The sequence below is a fragment of the Chiloscyllium punctatum genome, chromosome 2 (genome assembly GCF_047496795.1).
Source record: "Chiloscyllium punctatum isolate Juve2018m chromosome 2, sChiPun1.3, whole genome shotgun sequence".
NCBI lineage: Eukaryota > Metazoa > Chordata > Chondrichthyes > Orectolobiformes > Hemiscylliidae > Chiloscyllium > Chiloscyllium punctatum.
Window position 1 is genome coordinate 59,036,652 of NC_092740.1, and position 25,452 is coordinate 59,062,103.

General features: G+C 39.7%; 1 long non-coding RNA gene across 7 annotated transcripts in view; it reads right to left on the reverse strand.

The window, feature by feature from the left end:
- Nucleotides 1–25,452, reverse strand: part of LOC140484530 (uncharacterized) — a 167,720-nt gene that overhangs the window by 93,284 nt on the left and 48,984 nt on the right. For 3 of the 7 annotated variants that reach the window (XR_011962250.1, XR_011962241.1, XR_011962248.1), the window contains one exon: nucleotides 21,024–24,734. The exons of 1 other annotated variant lie outside the window; for it this stretch is intronic. This is a non-coding gene — a long non-coding RNA (uncharacterized lncRNA). Of the gene's footprint in view, nucleotides 1–4,116; nucleotides 5,784–16,227; nucleotides 16,365–20,245; nucleotides 20,337–21,023; nucleotides 24,735–25,452 lie in introns of those variants that run through there. 3 more of the 7 variants (XR_011962238.1, XR_011962235.1, XR_011962249.1) reach the window with 3 other exon arrangements.

A 25,452-nucleotide genomic window follows, 5' to 3' on the forward strand; every position in this document is an offset into this window, starting at 1 on the left:
AACCCTGACCTATTTTGTCGTGAGATTTGTTGCTTCCTACTTATAAATATACTTAACTTATTCTTACTAATATTTATGGTTGCACCATTCTCTTACAATTCTCTTCAGTACAGACAATTGGCAACAGATGGTTAATGGATTACCCTGCAAGGTCCACAGACTAAGGTCAGAACACATAATGCCCACAACGATGCAGTTTACAATGCAAATTTAATGTTAAAACAATTTCTTTCAATTTTATGCTCTTGACACAAAGGTTTAACTCTTAAACATTTCTTGACTATTCCAGTTAAAGATCTCCCACTGAACCCATTTAATGATCCACTTAAACTGATTACTTCTTCGATATTATTCTATGAGTGATACATGTCTTTGGAATATATCCACATGATTGGGCCAATGGGGCCATTCACAGAGCACATGCTCTACATTTATGTATAATGTCTATTGAAAATAATAAAATCGTGCCAGAAATTAACTGAAACTGACAATAATAATACACTAGGTTCATAACAGATTAGATTACATCGAGAGTAGCAGCAGGGAAACAAATTCTTTAATGGTCACATTGGTGTACGTCATGATTTTATGTACAAACATGCAATCAAAGAACAAGAGTAGGCCATTTGACACCTTCGAGCCTGCTCCACCATTCGATAGGATGATAGCTAATCTGATTTTAACTTCAACTATACATTCCTGCACAGCTGCAATTATGTTTCATCTTTTTGTTAATCAAGAATCTACAATCTCTAATATCTCTCCAAGCAACTCATCATTCTGACTTGGAAATATATCACCAATCCTTCACCTGTCACTGGGTCAAATCTGGAACTCTCTCTCTAACAGCATTGTAGCTGTACCTACTGCAAATGGACTGCAATGGTTCAAATAAATCATCATCACCTTTCAAGGCAAGTTGGGGATAAGTATTAAATGCTGACGCAGCCAGTGAATCCCACATCCAATGAATGAATAAAAAGAATAAAACTAAAATGCATTTTTGACATTCAACATGGATGAGTACAAATGATTTAAAAACCTTTCCCTAGTCTATATTTATTTCCAAAATAAACTTGCCCTTTAAAGACATCTGCACATTCAGAAGGAAATTGCATATTTATGCACCAATCAAAATGATTTCCAGTGATAAGACATTACAGTTGGAACTCTTCCCACCATGTTTACAGCGCCAGTCATTTGGGATTTTGTTCCAGATAAATAAACTGCTGTGCCCTTTGCTGTCACTTCATCCAGTAAGTACCAGTAACCTCTTAGGCCCTGGTAGTATCCTTTGCACAAGGATGGGTTGAGGAAAAAGCAAATTAATTCAATGAATTCATCAATAAATTCAAGCTGTGCTGGTGTTTTTGCATAGATGGGATGCAAAGTGCATCACCTACCCATTCCATGGAAGTGGAATGGAGGCAGACAATTTCTATTCTTAATGATCAGTTTAGGGACAATTTGTGACCAGCACTTTGCTAATGGTAGAACAAACCAACTGCACACAGAGCCTACAGCTCAATGAAGGCAATCACCCTGCACCAGGTCAAGGGGCTCATCAGAGTTAAAGGCTCCATGTCTCAATGATGGGACCATTGGCAGGACAGGCAGCACTTAACCCACTAAAAGATCAAGCCTTGATTTCCTGTCTGCTCTCAGGGCTCAACAATATTGAAAATGGGTCACTCTTACGATCGTTTCCAAGGACACATGGATATTAAAGGACTCTCTTGGTGTCATGATGTGTCTTTGTAGTGTCAAGTCTCCGATATGAGCTGCCAAGGATCCAGAATTGCCTGTTTTCTAATTATGCCTTGGGCATTTGAATGCTGGGAGGCTACCTTCAGCAAGATTGTAACGATAATTCTGCTGCTGGCAAGGTTGCACTTGGAGCCCCCATTAAGTCCAAGCATTGGGGTCCAAAACCCGTGGCAAAATCCAGCCCTTTCAGATTTAAATGGTCAACCTAATGAGCTTAAGTGTTTGAACACTATCCAACATAGTCATAAACAATGTCTTGAATTAATATATCTCATGAAGATCATTTTAATGTGATCTTAGGTAGAACTTGAAGCAATATGTGGATTTTAACTAACAAGTGTGGTTCAGGCTTTTTTTTGCTCAAGTCTCACCTACTAATCGCAAAGCCATATTGATACTAGTTGTGGGTAAAAAGACTGCATAAGGATGGTCACTTTAACCAAATAGTATACCAATTAAATATTAACTGGTCTAAACACTATCAGATAATCCCATTACAGCATCTAAATGACAGAAGGAAATCAAGTTGGCTTTCCCAATGGCATTTCACAGGATTTTGAGTCAAGGTAGAAAAAAGGAGCCTTCGAATATACTCCAGATGTTTCCACAGTCATATATTCTCAACCAAATATTTAAGTGTTTGAAAAGAAACTGAACAATCTTAAAACAGCAGGGAAGTGTGACAGCTGTAATCTAACACCAATACACACAGTTATATTGCAAAGCAAATTCCTGGGATTTGAGTGATAGTGCATGATGATTGTTAAAGTTCATTTTTATTTGTTGGTCTTTAATGCACAAAAAATCAATATGGAATTGGATTAATTAATTGTTCATTTGTTATACGCATAAATCTTTTTGCTTTGCTCTCTGTTAGTGGCTATTTCTGGTCATAAGTAAATTTAATTGTCCATTTTAACATTTTGAATATAGGATCTCACTAAATAATGATTGCCTGCAGCAGCCGGGAAATATAACAGGAAATGACTTGGATTGCACTATAGGAATGATTTTCTGTTTGTTTGAATCAGTATGTGAAAGTTGAGCCTTCCCAGGCCTATCATCACCACTTTTGTGATTAAAACCTTGCAGGCCTAGGACTAAGATTCCCTGTGTGAGAGGTGTACACACTTCACTTATCTATCAATCTCCGTGCCCACTGGCTTTTCAGGCTATGGAGAGGAAACATGCGTTGTTCAGTTCACCTCCTGATAAGGTAGACTCTGCTGAAGTAACACGCTTCAGTAAATATAGGATTTAATGGAAAATCAAACGTAGCTTTCTACTTTAGATAGGAGAGTTCACTGGTCCAACAAGTTGTAAATTAGTTACTAAAGAACTTGCAGAATGTTGCAGTGGCAGATATAGTTATTTGGTTTTTAGTGCTTTGATATCAAAGCTCTGCTGTTAGATCTGAGTTCCCCAAACAAGATATTGCTCACAGTAATGGCTATTGATTGAATGGGGGTTGTGGGAATCCACTGATAGTTATAGGTCTTGAGAACTGGTGTACTGTTTAGGTTGTTTGGTAAATAAGCTCTTGTGGAGTCCAGAGATATCTCTTCACTCAGCTCCCTGGGGAAAATCAGTTTCAACAGTCTTAAAAGGGGCTTTCTGAAGCACTTCACAATCTCTTTTCAAACTATTAAACCAGTCTAAACATTTCAATTATAATTAAAAACTACTGCAGCAGTTCTTATGCAGTTTGGAGTATTGCATTTTGAGTGATAGAATTCAAAAGACTTCAAGCTCACATAAATTTTTCACTTTTACATTGTTAGATTTCAGTGTTATCTTGTTGAGTGCCACTGAAGAATTGCTTCTTTCTCCAATCAAAACTGCAGAAACTGACAATGGTCACAAGTTCCTAAATGTAATCAATGATAGGTTGCAATAGTCTTGAGATTCTGCTTGACAACACAGCTTTATGTTTTTTTCTTTTCCATCACTAGAATATCATACCTGCTAAAAAGCTATCACAAAAACCAAACTTTCAAACTTACATTTAAATCTAACAAAAATATATTATGAAGAGGTATCATTTTGGCTTAACTTTACAGCATGCTTATTGCTTCAGTCTCATGCATAATGTATGTTATTTGTTGGAAAATGTCGAGTTGTCTCATTTTGGTTTTACAGACAACAAATATAATGCAAATAACATAAAGTAAATTTAATCTTTCTTGGACTATGAGATATACGTTAGACTTTTACTTGTGTGATGGTGAAAAATGGATGATTATGGTTCAGCAGCACGGTTTATGTCTCTCTTTCTCTATTTTCCTTTCCAGACTTGTATTATTTGTCAAAACGTAGCCCAGCAGTTTGTCAGTCTGGAAGAGATTAATGTTAGTGGAGTGTGCTATAAGCTGATCTTTCACACTAGGCTTTTTACAAATAGAACTTCGGTAAATAACTGAGAAAGCAAACAGATCATAAAGTTTCAATTGTATATTTGAAATAAATGAACTTAAGCATATGTAGGAAGTCACATTACTAGTTAATTGGTGAACAATTCAACTGTAATCTAGCAAAAAAAACTGTGCTTTAATATTTTCTTCCATGGTTTACATTTATTTGTATTACAGACTGCATATTATTTACGCTGTTGGTGACTTTGTTGATATTTATTGTTCATTTTCTTTGCTATCATAGCAAATATTTTATAAATGAAATTAGTTTAATTATTTCTCAATGTGATAGCATGTTTAAGAGAAAATGAGCACCATTTGCCTTTAAAATTTTCATAGTTGACTCAGTTTGCTAAACAATATCTAAATGTCATATTTAGCAATAAGGTGCTGAAATGCTACTTTAAAGGGAAGTGGATACACTTCTCTGTTGTTTTTCCAAACTCTTTAAAGTGCTCTACAGCTGTTGACAGTTGTTTGTACTGGCATTGCAGAGTGGCACCATGGGAATAAGGAATCTAGTTTCAGTGAAACTGGAGAAAGCTTCAAAGGGGACAACCACTATTCCAAACTGATGGAACGTTCACAGGAAGAAGAAAGAAGAAAGGGATATGGGGTTAGGAGCTATATAGAAATAGCACTATCCCTCATTATGTCTTGATAATCTTTTCCAAGTTTCATCCCCATCCAAACATGGAACTACAGAATCATCGAATTAACTTTCAGATGGATTTGAATTTACTTTTTGAGTCAGTTGACACATTGAAATTCTATGTGGAAGGGGAAATTGTTAAATGGACTGTAGTTTCTTTGATTTAACATTAGGAGAGGTGTAATAGAAAAGAAAGAGAATTTGAATGGAGTAAATACACACACACACACACACACACACACACACACACACACACACACACACACTTCTACACAATCAGATGCCCATCTCCGCTCCAGTCCCAGCAGCACCACTGGGAGTAATTTGCCAACAGTAACAAATTTTCAGCAACATCTGAATTTTAAACATTTCAGGAGGACAGATGCAAAGGTAAATGAGGTTGCCTCACTTCAGTTTACAGGATCTGAGGATGTCCAGTGATCTGAAGGCTGGAGGAGGAGGTTTCAAGCAAATACAACCCTTTCTGAGAGGTGTCTCCAGCAATGAGCTCAAGGTGTCAGAATAGGCAGCAATCCTTTCTGCCAGCCTGAGCACAACTGACAGCTTTATCAATTTGACTTGGGCACCTCCTGCTATTGGCAATTTATTAAAGGCAACCTGCTAATAAATAGAGGTTGTAATCATTTAATAGATGTAGCTGTCAAAAATCTCTGAAAAACTTGCAAAGTTATGAAGAAGAAACATACCAAATGGAGCAAACAATCAAGAGAGAGGAAATGCAAGTTTTTTGTTATAACACTGTGGGAATTAGTTCAGAACATGTAAAGAAGGAGAGATGCCTATTTCCACAGGGAGCCAAGTGGCCACAAGTTACTAGGAGAAAGTCCTGATGAAAAGCTTATGTTTGAAACGTTGACTCTCCTGCTCCTCGGATGCTGCCTGACCGGCTGTGCTTTTCCAGTACCACACTTTTTGACTTCACCACAAGATACCTGCAAGGGAATGGGAATCAGCTGGTCAGGAAGGTCAATTCATAACTTTTCTGGATTCGGTTTCACTGCTGTAGGCAATGATAATTAGAGGGAGGTCTTGAGATATTATCGAAAGTCTACTCATTCAGAAAATCAACTAAAGCTCTAGGGACCCAGGTTTGCATCCCACCACAGCAGACAGTGAAATTTGAATGCAAATTTTAAAAACTCTGGAGTTAAGAATCTACTAATGTCAGTGAAACACTTGTCGATTGCTGGAAAAACCCACCTGGCTCACTAATGTCCTGCAGGAAAGGAGATCTGCCATCCTACATATGACTCCAGACCCATAGCAATGTGGTTGGCTCTTAACTGTCTTCTGAAATGGCCTAGCAAATCATTCAGTTGAAACAATTGCTACAAAGTCTCAATAGATGAACCACCAGGCATCAATCTAGGCGCTGGAAAAGACAACCGCAGAGGTCAACCCTCTCAACCTGCAAAGTCCTGGTTACTAAATTCTATGGGTTAGAGTCAAAATTGAGAGAGCTGTCTCACAGACTAGTTAAACACCAGCCTGATATTGTCACATTCATGACAATATCCCAGATACCACCATCACTTTCCCTGGATAATCCTGTCTCACTGACAGAGCCAGTAGGTCATAGCACAGTGATATACAGTCAGGAGGGACTTGCCCTAGGAGTTCTCATCATTGACTCTGCACCCCGCAATGTCCCATGGCAACAGGTTAAATATGGGCAAGGAAACCTCCTGCTGAGTATTATATGCTATCCTTCCTCAGCTGCTAAATCAGTACTCCTCCAGGTTAAACAATATTTGGAGGAAGCACCGAGGATGGCAAGGGCACAAAAAGTACTCTTGGTGGGAGATTTCAATGTCCACCACCAACAATGTCTCAGCAGCAGCACTACTGATTGAGCTGGTTGGGTCCTAAAGGACATAGCTGCGAGACTGGGTCTGAGGCAGGTGTTGAGGAAACCAACAAGAGGGAAAAACATATTTGATCTCATCCTTACCAATCTGCCAGTTGTATTTGGCCATAACAGTAACACTGACAGCGATAACCATTCAGTTCTTGTAGAGATAGAATCCATCCTTCACATTGAGAATGACCTCCATTGTGTCATGTGACATTATCACCATTGGAAATGAGACAGACTTGGAACAGACTTAGCAATTCAAGACTGGGCATCCATGAGATGCCATGGGCCATCAGCAGCAGGAGAATTGAACTCCAGTGCATTCTGAAAACTTAAGGCCCGACATATCCCCAATTCAACAATTAGCATCATCATGAGATCAAGTCTGATTCAATGGATCAGATCTAAGCACTGCAGACATTTGTCCAGTCATGAATTATGGTGGGCAATTAAATTACTCACTAGCGGAGAGGTTCCACAAATATCCCCATCGTCAATGATGGAAGAGTCAAACGCATCCAGAAGTGCCAACTGCCAAGTTGATGATCCATCTTAGACTTCTCCAATGGTCCCCAGCATTAGAAATACCAGTCTTCAGCCACCTTGAGTCATTCCATGTGAGACCAAGAAACAGTTGGAAGCGCTGGATGCTACAGAACTTGCCACCCCCCTCATCAAGCTGGTCCAGTACAGTTATAACACTGGCATCTAGCCGATGAGGTGGAAAATTACCTAGAAATGTCCCCTAAGAAAAAATAGGCCAAATCTAACCCAACCAGTTGCCACTCTAGCAGTCTACTCTTAATCATCTGTAAAATGATGGAAGGTGTCATCAACAGAGCTTTTGAGTAGCACCTGCTCAGTAATAACTTGCTTAGTGATGTCCGGTTTGGGTTCTGCCAGGGCCACTCAGCTCCTGATTTCATTACAGCCTTGGTTCAAATATAGACAAACGAGCAGAATTCCAGAGGTAAGGTGAGAGTGACTGTCTTAAACCAAGGCCACAGTTGACTGAGTGTGACATCAGGGAGTTCTCATAAAACTGGAATAAATATGAATCAAGTGGTAAACAATGTGTTAGTTGGAGTCATACTTGGCACGTAGGAAAATGGTTTTGGTTGTTGAAGGTCAGTCATCTCAGCTCCTGGACATCTCCGCAGGAGTTCAACAAGTTAGTGTCCTAGGCCCAACAATCTTAGCTGCTTTATCAATGACATCATAAGGTTAGAAATGGAGCGGTTTGTGGATGATTGCACAATGTTCAGCACATTTTGTGATACTTCAGATACTGAAGCAGTCCATGTTCAAATGCAACAAGATCTGGACAATATCCAGGCTTGGGCTGACAAGTGCCAAGTAACATTTATGCCACACAAGCACCAGGCAATGACCATTTTTAATAAAAGATAATCTAACCACCATCCCTTGACAGTCAATGGTGTTACCATTACTGAATCCTCACTATCAACATTCTTGGGATTACCATTAACCATAAATTCAGTGACTCATCACATAAACAAAGTGGCTACAAGAGCAGGCCAGAGACTAGGAAGACTGGTGAGTAACTCATCTCATGATTCCCCAAAGCCTGTTCACCATCTACAAGGCACAAGTCAGGAATGTGATAGAATACTCTCCATTTAGCTGGATGGGTGCATCTCCAACAATGCTCAAGAGGCTCGGTATGATCCAGGACAAAGCAGCTCACTTGATTGGCACCACATCCATAAACATTCGCTCACTCCATCACTGGCTCTTATTGGTAGTATCTGTATTATCTACAAGATGTACTGCAGAAATTCACAAAGTTCCTTAGACAGCATCTTCCAAACCCGTGACCACTTCTATCCTGACGAAGAAGACACTGGATATATGGGAACAGAACCACCTAAAAATTCCCCTCCAAGCCACTCACCATCCTGATTTGGAAACATATTGCTGTTCCTTCAATGTTGCTGGGTCAAAATCTTGGAAATCCCTCTCTAAGGGCATAGTGAGTCAACCTACAGTACGTGGACTGCAACAGTTCAAGAAGGCAACTCACCACAACCTTCTCAGGGGCAATTAGGGGTGGGCAATAAACACTGGCTAGCCAGTGATGCTCACATCCCATGAATGAATGAAATAAAAGGTAATTTTATTTAATTCAATTTGACCTGATAGATGACCATACTTCTGCTCTTCCTGATTGTAAAGTTGCCCAGTTATGTCTTTGCCTCCTCATTAATATTAAGGTCTCTCCCTCTCTGATTATCTGCAGTTTATTTGATAGCTTTTCCACTGAACTCTGACAAGAGTTATACCAGACATGTTGTTGGAAGGTCAATGAGTTTGAGCATCATTCTTTAAAAGGATGTCATGTGGAGGTTTGGCAATGATTTTTTTTCACTTGCTATTGAAATAAATGAAATAACATAAATCTTATCAAAATACATCACCATTTCATTTATTTGTTGCAAAATCTCAGTAGAAATTTGTCAAAAGACTCTGTCAAAAGCCCTTTTAACCATCTCTGCTTGGAGATGATCAGTTTTGAGGAAAGGTCATTCGAACTGAAGTGTTAACTCTGATTTCTCTCCATAGATGCTGCCTGACCTGCTGTGCTGTTCCAGAAATTTCTATTTTTGTCACCAGTTTTTCTCACCTGTCTACATGTCTTTCAACTCAGGTTTCATCCTACTAAATTTTCTCTGCCAGCTCTCTAAGTCCATGGCATACTTCATAAAGCATACCTAGAATTAGCCATAATACTCTAACTCAGGCCAAATTAGTTTTAACTAGGTAAAAACAATGACTGCAGATGCTGGAAACCAGATTCTGGATTCGAGTGGTACTGGAAAAGCACAGCATCCAATGAGCAGGAAAATCGACGTTTCGGGCAAAAGCTCCTGATGAAGGGCTTTTGCCCGAAACGTTAATTTTCCTGCTCCTCAGATGCTGCCTGAACTGCTGTGCTTTTCCAGCACCACTCTAATCCAGAATTAGTTTTGCTCACTATCCTTCTTTCTTAATGTACATCTCTATTTAAAAAGCTAAGAATCCAGTTAGTTTTATTAGCAGATTTTTTCCCCTGGTCCTTCCAGATTCAAAAATAACAGCCATTCAATGAGATTATGGCTGATCGAACAATCCTCAGGTCCACTTTCATGACTTTTCACTGTACTTCTTGATTCTCTAACTGATTAAAAATCTGCCAATCTCAACCTTGAATATACTTCACAATCCAAGCTCAGCAGCCCTCTGTAGTAAAGAATTCCACATATTCACTACCCTCTGAGAGAAGAAATTCCTCCTCATCTTTGTCTTAAATGTGTGACCCTTTAATCCGAAATTGTGGCCTCTGATCCTAGACTCTCCCACAAGAGGAAACAATCACTCCTCACTTACCCTGTGGAGTGTAATGTGATACTCAGATTTCCTGTTCCTGCATCCCCTTGGAAAGTGTACTATTTATTTCAGGTTGCCTCTCTTCATTCTTCCTATCAAAATGTACAACTTCACACTTCTTAAAAAATTCCATCTGCCTTCTATTTACAAGTCATAAGTCCAGCTATGTCTTCCTGGGCAAAGTCTCTCATTATTTTCCTCACTGAATAATGCATTTTCAAGTTTCAGGTTATCTACAAGCTTTGAAATTATGCTGTGTATACCCAAGTCTTGGTCATTAATATATATCTGAACAAGCCGAAATTCCGAGTCTGGGTGACACCATTGCACACTTCCATGCAGTCTGAAAAGCAACTGTTCACCACTGCTCTGTGCAAACTGTTCCCTCACCAGTCTAAACTACATCTACATAATCACTATTTCTTTATTATGGAATTCATGTTTTCTGTTTTGTATCAACATTATTACCTGGCACTTTACCAAACATTGCTTGAAAGTCTATATAGAGGATATTAATTATACTATCTGAAATACCTCCATAGAGGCTGGTCTCGCATCCCCAAGTCAATCTTTGTTTACACATGGAGAGTCCTTGATACTGCTCCAGCTCCTTCAGAGCCAGCTCTCAGCCAGGGCTCCCTGATTGGACCAGATTAACAATACCAAACAAGAAACTCATATTCTATGAGATCCACCTGGCTGACCTTGTTCCAGTCACTACACTATCTTCATCCACTCTCTCTGCAATTTACCAAAATCAAGCAAGTTGAATCATAAATGATTTTCCTTTAATAAATCTGAACTTGCATGTATTTATAATAATATTTTTCAAAGTATGAACTAATTCTGCCTTGGATTCATGTTCCCAAATGTTTCCCCTCTGACTACCATTAGGATGATTGACCTGTAGTTGCTGAATTTATACCTCTCCATCTTTTTTTACATAGGGCTGGAACATTTGCAAGCCCCCAGTCACCAGGCACAACTCATTTTCCTAAGGTTGATTATGGCCACAGTCCTCACAATTTCTCCTATCTAGATTACACCAACCTAGGGTGCATCTCGTACAAACATTTCAACCTTGTGCATTGCCAACCTACTAAACATTTCTCTATTTTTCTCATATTCAATTTTTCTACCAACTTCTCATTTGCTGCCTTCTTTAGTGAAGGCAGATACAAAAAGCTCATTGAGCACTGATAGCTCAAGTATGCCCACTGTCTTCATAAGTAAATAACTTTCCTCAGTGGCGCCAGGGATTCTGGTTGCAGTAGGCCCAGAGCAGGGACTCCTGGTTGCAATAGACCCAGAGAAGGGACTCCTGGTATCATCGGGGTGGCAACATCTCCTGGTTGTGGTAGACCCAGAGCCAGAGACTCCTGGCTATCAGTGAGGCAATAATGGCAGCAGTGGTAGCAAGGTAGGTCCAATGGAGAAGAGATGGCACCTAAAGAGTGGTAACTGCTACTTTGGTGGGTTCAGCACAAGCGGCTATGACTCAGTGGAGGAGGGATTCAAGCACCGATGTCATTGGTGAACTGGTTCAGGACTCAGGACTCAAAGCAGCGGTGGCAGAACAAAAATAAACTCTCTTTCAGTTATATCATTTTATTCTTTTTATTCTTAATCTTATCAAAATGGCACCAAATTGTGGTGACAGTTGAAGCTTTTCACTGTATTTTTATGTATTAGTCAGTGTAAAATGTTGTCGCCTTGTTTAAGAGGGGTAGCAGGGATAATCCAGGTAATTATAGACCGGTGAGCCTGATGTCAGTGATAGAGAAGCTGCTGGAGAAGATACTGAGGGGTAGGATCTATTTACATTTGGAAGAAAATGGGATTAACAGTGATCGGCAGCATGGTTTTGTGCAGGGAAGGTCATGCCTTGCCAATTTAATGGAATTCTTTGAGGAAGTGACAAAATTGATTGAGTGAGGGAAGGGCTGTAGATGTCACATACATGGACTTCAGAAAGGCATTTGATAAGGTTTCCCATGGTAGAATGATGGAGAAAGTGAAGTCTCATGGGGTCCAGGGTATACTAGCTAGATGGATAAAGAACTGGCTAGGCAACAGAACACAGAGAGTAGTAGTGGACGAGAGTTTCTCAAAATGGAGAACTGTGACCAGTGGTGTTCCACAGGGATCCATGCTGGGACCCCTCTTGATTGTGATATACGTAAATGATTTGGAGGAAGGTTTAGGTGGTCTGATTAGTAAGTTTGCAGATAACACTAAGATTGGTGGAGTAGCAGATGGTGGAGGAGATTGTCAAAGAATGCAGCAGAATATAAATAGGCTGGAGAATTGAGCAGAGAAATGGCAGATGGACTTCAATCTGGGCAAATGCAAAATGATGCATTTTAGAAGATCCAATTCAAGACCGAATTATACAATAAATGGAAAGTTCCTGGGAAAAATTGATGTACAGAGAGATGTGAGTGTTCAGGTTCATTGTTCCCTGAAGGTGACAATGCAGGTCAATAGAGTGACCAATCAGGGATACAGCATGCTTTCTTCCATCAGACGGGGTATCGAATACAAGAGTTGGCAAGTCATGTTACAGTTGTATAAGACTTTGGTTCAGCCACATTTGGAATACTGCAAACAGTTCTAGTCGCCACATTACCAAAAGGATGTGGATGTTTTGAAGAGGGTGCAGAGGAGGTTCACCAGAATGTTGCCTGGTATCAAGGGGGCTAGCTATGAAGAGAGGTTGAGTAAATTAGCATTATTTTCATCAAAAAGATGAAGGTTAAGGGGGACCTGATTGAGGTTTACAAAATCATGAGAGTTATAGATAGAGCTGGGGTTCTCAATTACGAGGGCTCACAAGTACAGGGTGAGAGGGAGGTTTCAGGTTTCAGGTTTCAGGGAGATATGCATGGAAGATTCTTTATGCAGAGGATGGTGGGTGCCTGGAACGCATTGCCAGCGGAGGTGGTAAAGGCGGGCACGATAGTGTATGTAAGATGTATCTAGACAGATACATGAATGGGCAGGGAGCAAAGACACTTAGAAAATAGGCAATAGGTTTAGATAAGAGATCTGGATCGGTGTAAGCTTGGAGGGCCGAAGGGCCTGTTCCTGTGCTGTAATTTTCCTTGTTCTTTGTTCTGTGACCAAGAATTCTTTTGTTAATCTTCAGCCAAAGCTCTGTTCTTGATGTGAGTGCTCTCAACCACACCTAACAGTATTCTATCCATCTCAACACAACTCCAGGTGAAGTTGAAAAAGTCATCTGGCACCTGAGAACCAATAAGGCTGCTGGTACAGACAGAATCCCCACGAAAATACTAAAATATAGCAGAGAAGTACTTTTGGCTCAAACACATGACCTCATCTCCCTTATCTGGAACGAGGAAAGCATGCCTCTGAGACATCATAATTGTGACCATCTCCAAGCAGAGAAAAAAGACCAATTGTGGTAACTATTGAGAATTATCCCTGCTGACCAGCACAGGGAGGGCTGCTGAAAAAAATCTTCCTCAATCTTCCCTTCCCAATGAATAGTCACAATATGGATTCCTACCCTCAACAGATCCAGTGGACATGATCTGCAGAAAGTAGCAGCAACCTTTGTGCATGGCATTCTCGACATCACAAAGGCCTTTGACTCTGTCAATTAGAAGGAATTATGGAACATCTTCCTCAAAGTCAGATGCCTCCAGCAATTTCTTGCCATCCTCTACTGGCTAGTGTGCAAGCCATGAACCTCACTAATAGATCCACCTCAATACATGTGCAAACTGTGGTCAAACAACACTGTGTCCTTCAACATCTGCCTTGCTGCATCATTCCACCCCATATCCTTGAAGCTTCTCAGTGGTGTGGAGCTAACCGGGAGGATGAGTGAGCAATTATTCAACTTGCATCACCCCCAAGTCCAGAACCAAGACCATCCCAACCTCTGACATCAAGCTGCAGTATAAAGAGTCTGAGCTCCAAACTTACTTTGATGCATTCACAGAGATATGAAAGAATGGGTCTTGGGCTAAACATCAAGAAAGAAAAGGTCCACTTCCAGCCTGCTTCCAGCTACAACAATGCCTCAGACTATCTTGATCCACAGTAAGTCACTGCTCAATGTGAATCAATTCCCATGCATTGGTAGGATCCTCTCAGTGAGGGCAAGACATTGACAATGAAATTTAACTTCATCTCCAATGTACTTTCACAGCCTTTGGCTCTCTTTGGAACTGACCAGATGATGACAAAGATCTCAAATCTGACACAAAGCTCATGGTCTACAGGACAGCAGTGTTACCTTCCCTTCTGTATGTATCAGGGACACAGACACTGTCGAGCAGACATTTGAACCTCCTTGAGAAATATCGCCAGTTATGTCTCCACAAAACTTTGTAAATCCACTGTGAGGATAGACTGTGCAATATCAGCCTTTTCTCTCAGGTCAACATTCCAGTACTGAGACACTACTTACTGTCAATCTGCTGTGTATGCCTGACATAAGACTTCCAAAGTGAACTCTTGATTCCAAACTTCATCATGACAAGTAGCTATCAACTAACGTGGTGAGGTGGTGTTGCCATGGTAATGTTACTGGACTAGTAATCCAAAACCCAGGCTAATGTTTTAGGAATGGGAGTTTGAATTTCACCACGATAGATGGTGAAATTTGAATTCAATAAAACAGTAACCATTGCCAATTGACATAAAAATCAATCTGGTACAATAATGCCCTATAGTGAAGGAAATCTGTCAACCTCACTTGGTCTGACCTACCTATGACTCCAGTCAAAAACATTGATTAACTATTAGCTGACTTCTGGGCAGTTAGTGATGGGAAATGAATGCTGTCTAACGAGCTGCAACATGTCCCATGAATTAATTTTTTTTTTTAAATGCTGTGTCCTTACTAATTCATGAGAATTTCTAGTTCAAGACTGAGAGGAAAAGATACATCCATGAAGGTGCCGACAATTTTGAGTTTCTCCACCAGGCCCAAGTGCACGTCAAATGGAAGATGTGTGTGAAAACCTGAGTATTTCACCCACAAGACCTGATCCACCTCCAACAGGTTGGATGGATCCAGCATTGGAATATTCAGTCATTTCAGGATCAAAAACACAAGAGTGAGAGAAAGCCCTCCTTAATTCTAAATGACCACCTCAGAAGAGTGGTGAGGGGGATTGTGGAAGTCTGGTGGTGGAATATTAGTGACCTGATAATCAGACATCTCACAGGGAAACTTAGTGCACTTGCCAATCACCCACCACTACTTTTCCTCCCCTATCTTTCCTGGAAATATAGAAACTGGAAATACTAAATGCCTGATCTCCCTCTTGTTTGAGAGAGATCATTATAATGTCATAACGTCATCAATTCATATGGCTATGTGAGCCTCACCAACTTTATTTGCAATGCTGTACATGCTTATGTATTAGTTATGTGGAACTATCAAAAACACTGTATAGCACAGCAAATGTAATTGCAATGTTGTCATTCAACTCAATACCAGCCAAATATTTTAATTGTTCTGATACATTGGCCATGTTTTATGATTTTGCTGATAGAGAGCAAATTACTGTATGACAACTGCATGCTGTTAGCAATCTGTGTAATGAATTCAGCACACAAAGGGAATACATCAAGATAATTCTTCAAATTATTTTCCTAAAGAAGTATAACATGGAAACATCAGAGTGCATAATTGATGTTATTTTTTGAGCAGTCCAACATTCTGCATTTTGTTAGCGATGTTGACATTAGGGTAATTTGATTTAATAAAGTATGATCTAGAATCATTTGAACTTGTACTACCTTTTCTCATCCATGACAGTCCTCATTATTATAAACAGTGAACTCTGTGGTTCGTGATCTATTGGTGTCATAGGACATATATAGGTGACTTAACACAGGGGAGGTGAAGGTCCAGTGGTAATGTCACTGGACTGTTAATCCAACAACCCATGTAATATTCTGGGCCCCGGGTTTGACTCCTGCTATGTCAGATGGTAGAATTTGAATTCAATAAAAATCTGAAGTTAAAAGTCTAATGATAAACATGAAACCCTGTTGATTGTTTTCTGATTATTGGATTATCTGGTTCTGAATTATGGATTGGATTGAAATCTGATTATCTGGTTCATTAATGTAATTTGCAATATCCTTACCAGGTCTGGCCTACACGTGACTCCACGGCAATATGGTTGACTATCAATTGCCCTCTTGTTTTATTTCGGTGTGAAATATTGACCCAACCATGTTTACATTGCAATGAACTACAGCCACTTCATGCCAAAATTAAGACCTGTAGTTATGGTGAGAAATGCAAAAATACAAATCATTTAAATGTTGAATTAAGCCACAAAACCAAGCTAGTCTCAGCAAACATTCCAAATCAGACTAAATCCATTCCCTTACAGTGTGTCGATTTGTTTTTAGGCAACCAATAAGCTGAAATGAAGCCTTCTCAATAATTGCAGAGTTCAATGAGCAGTCCAATTTGCATAACATAGGGTCATGGAAAACTATCTTCCTAATAATGTTGCCTCTTTTTTCACATTATGATCCTGTATGCAAAAGGTAGATACCTCACGAATCAAGTGTGGGGGTCATCAAGATTTCCCAACCTTTACCCACAATCAGTGATCACCTACATTGCTGGTGGACCATTGAAAAGGAAAGAATTTTCACTAGGTTTATGCTGAACTTTGCATAACAGTGGCTGTTGGCAAGAGTTCTGAACACCTGATGCATTTATATATTAGTGAAAAATGCAAACTGGGAACAACAATCTTTCAGCCTTTTGTACAGATATGGCTGCATTAATGCTTTTATTAACTTGACTTGTCATAAGGAAGTAACTTAAACAGTTTTATTTTTTTGGCTGCTGTTGTCCTTCCATTTATTGCATCCATATACAATCATAATCAACTTCTTCGGCAAAGTTATCATTGATCTGATTACTAGCTGTTCCGATCCCACTGTTTTAAAAGATGCAGCCCTTCCAGTCTGCTTTGCCATTCAATCATGGCTGATAAATTTCTCAACCCCATTCTCCTGATTTTTCCCTGTAACCCTTGATCCCCTTGACAATCAAGAACCTATCTATCTCTGGTCTAAATATACTGATTGTGAGTAAAGGTTGGGAAATCTTGATGACCCCCACACTTGATTCATGAGGTATTTACCTTTTGCATACAGGATCATAATATGAAAAAAGAGGCAACATTATTAGGAAGATAGACCTGGCTCCACAGTTTTCTGTGGCCATGAATTCCACTCTCTGAGTGAAGAAGTTTCTACTTATCTCTGTTCTAAAGGATCTTCCCTGTACTCTAAGGCTGGGCCCTAGTCTCTGCTACCAGTTAAAACACCTTCCCAACATCTACTCCGCCCAGGCCATTCAGTATTCTATAAGTTTCAATTAGATCCCCTCTCATCCTTGTAAACCCAATCGAGTATATTCCCAGAGTCCTCAAACATTCCTCATACGTTAAGCCTCTCATTCCTGGAATCATTCTCGTGAACCTTCTCTGAACCCAATCCAGGGCCAGTACCTCCTTCCTGAGGTATGGGGCCCAAAATTACTCACAATATTCTAAATGTGGTCTGACCAGAGCTTTATAAACTCTCAGATATACATCCCTACTTTTATATTCTAGTCCTGTCAAGATGAATGCCAACGTTATATTTGCCTTCCTAACTACCAACTCAAACTGTAAATTTACCTTAAGAGAAACCTGGACAAGGACTCCCAAGTGCCTTTGCACTTCAGGTTTCTGTATTTTCTCCCCACTTAGAAAATAGTCCATGCCTCTATTCTCCCTAGGAAAGTGCATGACCTCAAACTTTCCCACATTGAATTCCATCTAGCACTTCTTTGCCTACTGTCCTACCCTGTCTAAATCTTTCTGCAGCCTCCCCACCTCCTCAATACTAGCTGCTCCTCCACCTATCTTTGTTTCATCTGCAAACTTAGCCAGAATGCCCTCAGTTCTTTCATCCAGATTATTAATGTATAAAGTGAACAGTTGTGGTCCCAACACTGACCCTTTTGAAATACCACTAAGCGACCAGCTTCCATCCTGAGAAGGACCCTTTAATCCCCACGCTCTACCTTCTGCCAGACAGCCAATATTCTATTCATGCTAATATATTATCTCTAACACCATTGACCTTTATTTGACTCAGCAGCCTTTTGTGCAGCACCTTATCAAAGGCCTCCTGGAAATGCAGATAGACAACATCTATTGGCTCTCCTTAGTCGAACCTGCTCATTACCTCCTCAAAGAATTCTAACAGATTTATCAGACATGCTCTTCCCTTGCTGAAACCATGCTGACTTTGACCTATTTTACCATGCACTTCCAAGTATTCAGAAATCCTTCACAATGAACTCCAAACTCTTACCAATAAGTGACGTCGGGCTAATTGGCCTATAATTTCCCATCTTTTGCCTTACTCTCTCCTTAAACAGAGGGCTTATCTTAGCGATTTTCCAAATCCTCTACGACCCTCCTTGACTCCAGTGATACCTGAAAGATCACAACTGAAGCCTCCACTACCTCTTCAGCTATCTCCTTTAGAACTCTGGGGTATAGCCCATCTGGTCCAGATAATTGATCAACCTTTCAGTTTTTCTCCATCTCCTCCTTAGTGAAGGCCACCATACTCATCTCTTCCCTCGACTGTCTTCAAATTTTGAGATATTATTTGTCTTCAACCATGAAGACCAATGCAAAGTACTTTTTTAGTTCCTTAGTCATTTCTTTGTTCCCATTACTACTTCTCCAGAGTCATTTTCCAGTGGCCCAATGTCCACTTTTGCCTCTCTTTCGCCCTTATGTATCAAAAGAAACTCTTGCAATCTATCCTAATATTACCAGTTAGCTTACCCTCATAGTTAACCTTCTTCCTCCTTATTTCTGTTTTTGTCCTCTGTTGTTCTTATAGGCTTCCCAATCCTCTGGCTTCCCAATGCCCTTCACCACATTATATGCTTTCTCTTTTGCTTTTATGATGAACCTGACTTCCCTTGTCAACCATGGTTGCCTCATCTTCCCTTTAGTACGCTTCTTTTTCCTCAGGATGTATAGTTGCTGTGTCTCCCGCATTACGCCCAGAGACTCCTGCTGTTGCTGTTCCACTCCTGCTAGGCTCCTCTCCCAGTAAATTCTGACAGCTCCTTTCTCCTGCCTCTGTAGCTGCCTTTATTCAAGTGTAATACCGTTTCATCTGATTCCACCTTCTCCACCTCTAATTGCACAGTAAATATTATGGTCACTACCTCCTAAGGGTTCATTCACCTGGAGCTCCCTTATCGAGTCTATCTCATTGCACAACACTAAATCCAGAATTGCCTGTTACCTAATGGGGGTCCTATCTGTTCCAAAAAGCCATCTCATAGACATACCACAAATTCTTTTTCTTGCTATCCACTACCAACCTGATTTTCCCAGGCCACTGGCATATTGATATCCCACATAATCATTTTAATTTTGCTTTTCATGCACACATTTTCTATTTCATGGTATATCTTGTGCCCCAAATCCTGACTACTGTTTGGAGACCTGTATACTTTTCCCATTGTGTTTTTTTTTACATTTGCGGTTCTTCAACTCTACCCTCACAGATTCTACATCATCTGACCCTACTTCATTTCTTGTTATTCATTTAATTTTAATTCTTACTGACAAGTAAACCCCAACCCCACTGCACACTTACCTGTCTTTTCAATAGGATGTATATCCTTGGATATTTAGCTCCCAAACCTGATCCTGTTGCAGCTGTATCTTCGTGATGCCCACTATATCATATTTGCCAATTTTGATCTGCACCAGAAGCTCATTTACCTGATTTCTTATACAATGTGCATTCAGGTTCCAACACCTTCAGTCTTGTATTCACTGGCCCTCTTCTTGTTGTCATTTGTTTATCCACTGTGCTTGAAGTTTAATCCTGACCTTTTCCAAACACTCTGTCCTATTTTGTGTGCTGGAGACTTCAATGACCTCTCCTGAGTTCTCTTCTCTTTTCATATTTTTCCACACAGTTGAATCCACCCCCACAGATGTTAACCTGCTACTTTGTTTCCCATTGGTCATTATACTTCTTGGTGTTTTACCCTTCCAGAGCAAAGATTTTCTCTAGTGGCATTGATAATTCAGAGGGATTGAGGATATTTACCAATCTTCTCCCCAAGCATGATATTAAGGCCAGGATTACTACCAATTCAGAGCACGTGAATGGAGCCAAGAATCCTCACTAGCCTTTTTGCCTGTAGCAGAGGTGAAATGGATGGAAAATAATTATCAACCACAGTTTAAAAACAAATGCTTACAGACACAAGTATTATCATGCAATTTAATAAAAAATGAATTTGTATTTCCATGGCACTAGGAGTATAGGAACAGGATTAGGCTATTCAGAGTTGTGTATTGTCATGAGGTACTTCTATTTTTGAGGTTTCTTATCTGAACAATTGCGAAAGTGATTCATTTGTAATGCTGAGGAGATATCTGGATCTCTGTTTTTTTTAGGAAGGTCAATGAAGAGACACCTTTAAAAATACACTTGCTGGAATTCATTGCTCTTCAGCTAACTAGATGGACTTACTGGAAGTCATATATCTGAGTACATGGCTGGCAGGAATGTGGCTATCTTTGCAGTTCAGTTGGAATGTAGCCTGTGAAGAAATAAGAACTTTTCAGCCTCGCTGAGAAATCATTCTGAGTATCCTATGTGACAACTGAAAAATCAAAACAGATATTCTCATTGAAGGGCCTCTAAGTGGCTTCCTCTCAATATCCTGAATGAACTGTGCCTGAAGAGGTCCCACACAGCAAACTACATATTTCTATGATAATAGTCTGTATTTAGTGACCCATCTGCATGTACAAGGTCACCAGACTGAAGGTAAGCTGGAACATTTCAGACCTTATCTGGCCATTCTCCGAGAATGAAAAACAGCTTTGGTCGAAGTATTTTTCCAAAGTTAATATTTGCAGAGAATGATTCCTTATTTTTCTTTAATGTGTATATGTGTACATATGTGTTGGGATTCTTTGGAAAGATAAATGTTAATATATGTTCATATTTCAAACTGCATGTCCATCAGCTTTGCTTCAGTCAAATATCTTGGTATAAGAAATTGATGATTTTGTTGTTTATTAAAGAAACTAGATCCATTAGTCATTTTATACTGACCTTAACAATATAATTTGCCATGCAGCAACTCATTAAACATTTAAATATACTTTTGGATCAGTGGAATGGTATGACAAGAAAGAGAATATGCACCCTTCCAACCTCAGTCATAATAACACCGACAGCCATTTGAAAATAACAGTTCTGATTTCTACTACTGCTTTTGTGAATATTGCATCCCAATTTCGTGCTTCCTGATTTCCCTGCCAAACTCATATTTTAGGGTTATTATCCCATGTTCTGGACTTGTCCACTAGACAAAATAGCTTCGCTACTTTTCATATTATCAGGAAATCTCAGCATACTTCACAGACATTTTGGAGTGTTGTCACTGTTGGTACATAAGCAAACCTGGGATCCAATTTGTACACAAAACAGGACTATGCAAGGCCAGAACACAGGAAAAACTTTCTTGATCTTTGATAAATAGTGCCATAGAATCTTTCACATCAATTTAAAGCCTACATTAAGACATTAACCAAAATAAAACATCTTCAATCATTCAGTTCTTCCCCAATGCTGCACTGAGATATTATGTTGATTTTGTGCTCGACTCCCTGGATTGGTTTGAGTTAATAACTTGCTGACTAAATTATAAGAATGATACCACTGAGAAAACTGAAAATCTATCCTTTTGGTGTTATGTAAACCAACATTCCATCCACCTGCTTGCATTGACATAGAAATCCCCTGACACTGTTTGAAGGCAAGTAGAATTGTCCCTACAAATGTTAGAGCCCTCAATCAACACCATTTAAAAGCGATTGTATCATCATCCATGCAGTCATTTTTCCCAAGGAATAGTTTGTCAGCAAATTGACAGTCCTCCCAATGTGGCTACTGTCAGCTTTTGCCACTGACATCAGGCAAGTTGCTTCACCCTCCAGCACGTCTGATTGAACACTCAGCTCACTTCCTGCCCGATGCAGTCCATTTACATTTCAAAATTGTGTCACAAGAATGAAGCTGGTCAGATTTGGAGTTGGGACCCAGAATTCACCCAGGTGTCAGGATCCTCACTGGCGGTGAAAATGGAAACATGGACAGGCAATATAAAATGAAAGGCACAGCTTTGAAGAGAATAGAGAAACAGATGGACTTGGATGGCTATTTGTTTAATTCGTTAAAGGTGGCCAGATAGATTGAAAGAATCATTACTGTGGTACATTATATCCTTGGATTTGTTAATAGGGACAGAGAGTAGAAGTGTAGGGAGATTATGTTGAATTTGCATAAAGCACTGATTCAGCCTTAACTGTACTTTTCCACCCAGTTCTGGGTTCAGCACTTTAAGAAGGATGCAAAGGCATTGGAGACAGTACAGAAAATATTTATGAAAATCATTCCAGTGATGAGGAATTTTAATATTGATGATAGTTTATTGATGCCAGGCTGTTTTCCGTTGAGAAAAGAAAGCTAAAATGAGTTTTGATCGTAGTATTCAAAGTCGTGAGGTGCCTGGACAAAGTAAATGGGGAGAAACTGTTCCCACTCATGAAGGGATCAGGAATGAGAGGGCATAGGTTGAATACGATTGGTAAAAGATGCTAAAGAGACCAGGAAAAATATCTTTTCATGTCAGCAAAAGTAAAGATCTGAAATGCAGTGCTTCAGAAAATATTGAGGCAGATTTAACCGAAACATTCAAAAGCAAATTAGACTGCATCAGAAACAGGAAAACTAACAAGTTTACAGGGAGAAGTCAAGAGAACAGAACTAAGTGCTCCTATCGAACACTGGTGCAAATGGACTTCTGTGCTATAACAATTCTTTGATTCTATCAACTTCCAGTCCCAGGACTAAATCTGGAGGAAATAATTTCTCTGGTCTGGCCTGCTTCCCTTTTTGTAGAACCCTATTTTATCCTTCTACTGTTCAGAACACTTTCTCTCACAATAAGTAGGGTTACCACCCAGGCCAATACAGAAACAAAAGACCAAGATTCTCTGACTGCCAGTCTATTTCTGAGGTTCCACCAGAGACCAGATTCTGTCTGGAAGCCATGGAAATTTGGTCCTCAATTTGTTTGCTATTACCTTTGTTACAAAAGGTAAATATCTGATATTCATAGCCCCTCCCCCATAAAAGGAGTTCATAAACATAGATAAACTATGAGCCTGTGAAGTTCCACTGTTTATGGGAAAATGTTCACACAGTGTTTTGATCCATTACTTATTGCCTCCTTCTAAAAGTCTAAACCTAGGTAAACATTAACAAAGTTTTTTTAAAAATTCTTCATCATCAAGATAAAGGTGACAATGTTCTTTGTGTGGTGCTGGGTTGGGGTCTGGTGGGTACATACGTGACTGTTAATGGCACCTGGAAGATTCTGCTAAAAAGAGAGGATGCAATAAACAAATGTATTTTGGATGAGTTGCTGGATTGGGATTTGTATCTTTCCATTTCCTCTCTGTCTCATATGTGCACTTGCTTTTGAAGGAAGCTGAACTCTTTTTATTTTGTTATTCCATGTTCAACAACCTGGAGTGACTTTCTCCAAGACCTTGAGATCAGGATTAGGGTGTCCTTATAGTCCTTCCTTTAACTGTCACGAGATTGCATCTCCAACTCATGGTCCCAATGAAATATTTTGGCCACTGCAACCGCCTAACCCAGTTGTGTCTGTCATGTTCGTTCAGTTGAGCACCTCAGTCTCTGTTAATTTCTTGCTGCCATTCAATCTTTAGAATTCCTGAAGAAGGGCTCATACCCGAAACGTCGATTCTCCTGCTCCTTGGATGCTGCCTGACCTGCTGTGCTTTTCCAGCAACACATTTTCAGCCATTCAATCTTTAGATGATTCTGAAGGCAGCTCAAGTGAAAGCTTTAAGCTTCTTGGTATGATGCTCATTTACAATCTAAGTCTTACATATCTCGAGCAGAATAGGCGGAATTATTTCTATATATATTATTGGTAGGCATAAAAAATTAATCCAGGACAAGTTATCTTCATCTAAAGTACCGCAGAGTTCTTTTGAGCAAACTACCTGCAAGCTGATTGGAACATTCAAGGTGTCTAAAATGTTTGAATTGTAGTAAGAAGACATAATAGTCTATAGCAAGCAAGCTGAGCCAAACTGAGTCATTTACTAATAGCATCCTTCAAAACAAATTGCAGTTAAACAGTTAAGTAACAGAATTGAAAATTTATTTTGACCCAGTCCTGGTGCCAATTTAGGTGACCTGTTCAGAGCAGCTGTAAACTTCAATTTCTGAAATTGGAGCTTGGAACTCAACACCATAAATGGAGCTGCAGTTACAAATCAGGCATTCCTGGAGAGTTGACTTTATGACTTGGGAAAGAGGAGGAGAATGAAATGGGGCTGAACAGTAACTTTCAGGATCAAAACCCTAGAACTCATAATCGAACAGCAATATTAGAGTACAGTTGTTATGTTCAAAAATACAGCTCACTGTCAATTTCTCAGCATCAGTTTGTGTTGACCTTTTCTTAGTGACACATGCAGCCCTAGAATGAATGAATGAAGCAAAAATTAATTCTGCTCTGAGTTCACATGAAGGTACATTAAGAAGAAACTTTATGTTGTTAGTCTTTTCAGGACTAGTTAAACCCCAGCAAGAACAGAAAAACTTCAGTGGAATTGCTTAGAACATGCTCTGTTTTAATGAGAGATCCATAAACAAACATTAGGTCCTTCAGAAGTACATTCAAGGAGCTATTGCTGGTAAACATTAGGGATATCTAAATAATAACTGAATCTTAATGACAGCAAATCTTTCCCCTACAGAAGTAGACCTATTCATGCCAATTTTGGAACCCAACAAAAGGCATAGCAATTGCAGAATCACTGAAATATTATGTCACAGAAGGAGGCCATTTGGCCCATTGTGTCTTCGCCAACTTTCCAAATGTGTATCATTATGACTTAATGCCATTCTCTTGCCTTTTCTCCAAACCTATGCACTTTGAATGATTATTTAACATATAAACAATGCCCTTTTCATTGCCTCAGCTGAACCTGCCTCCACCACACAGGCAGTGCATTCCAGACTCAAACCACATGTGCCATTGATTAGTTTTGTTTCCGTGACACATTTGCTTATTTTGAAAATCACTTTAAATCTCTGCCCTTTCATTCTTAATCCTTTTCAGAATGGGAATATTCTATTCAGCCCTCTTGAAAACTCAGAGTGTCTCTTGGCCTCCTTCTCTCAAAGGAAAACTG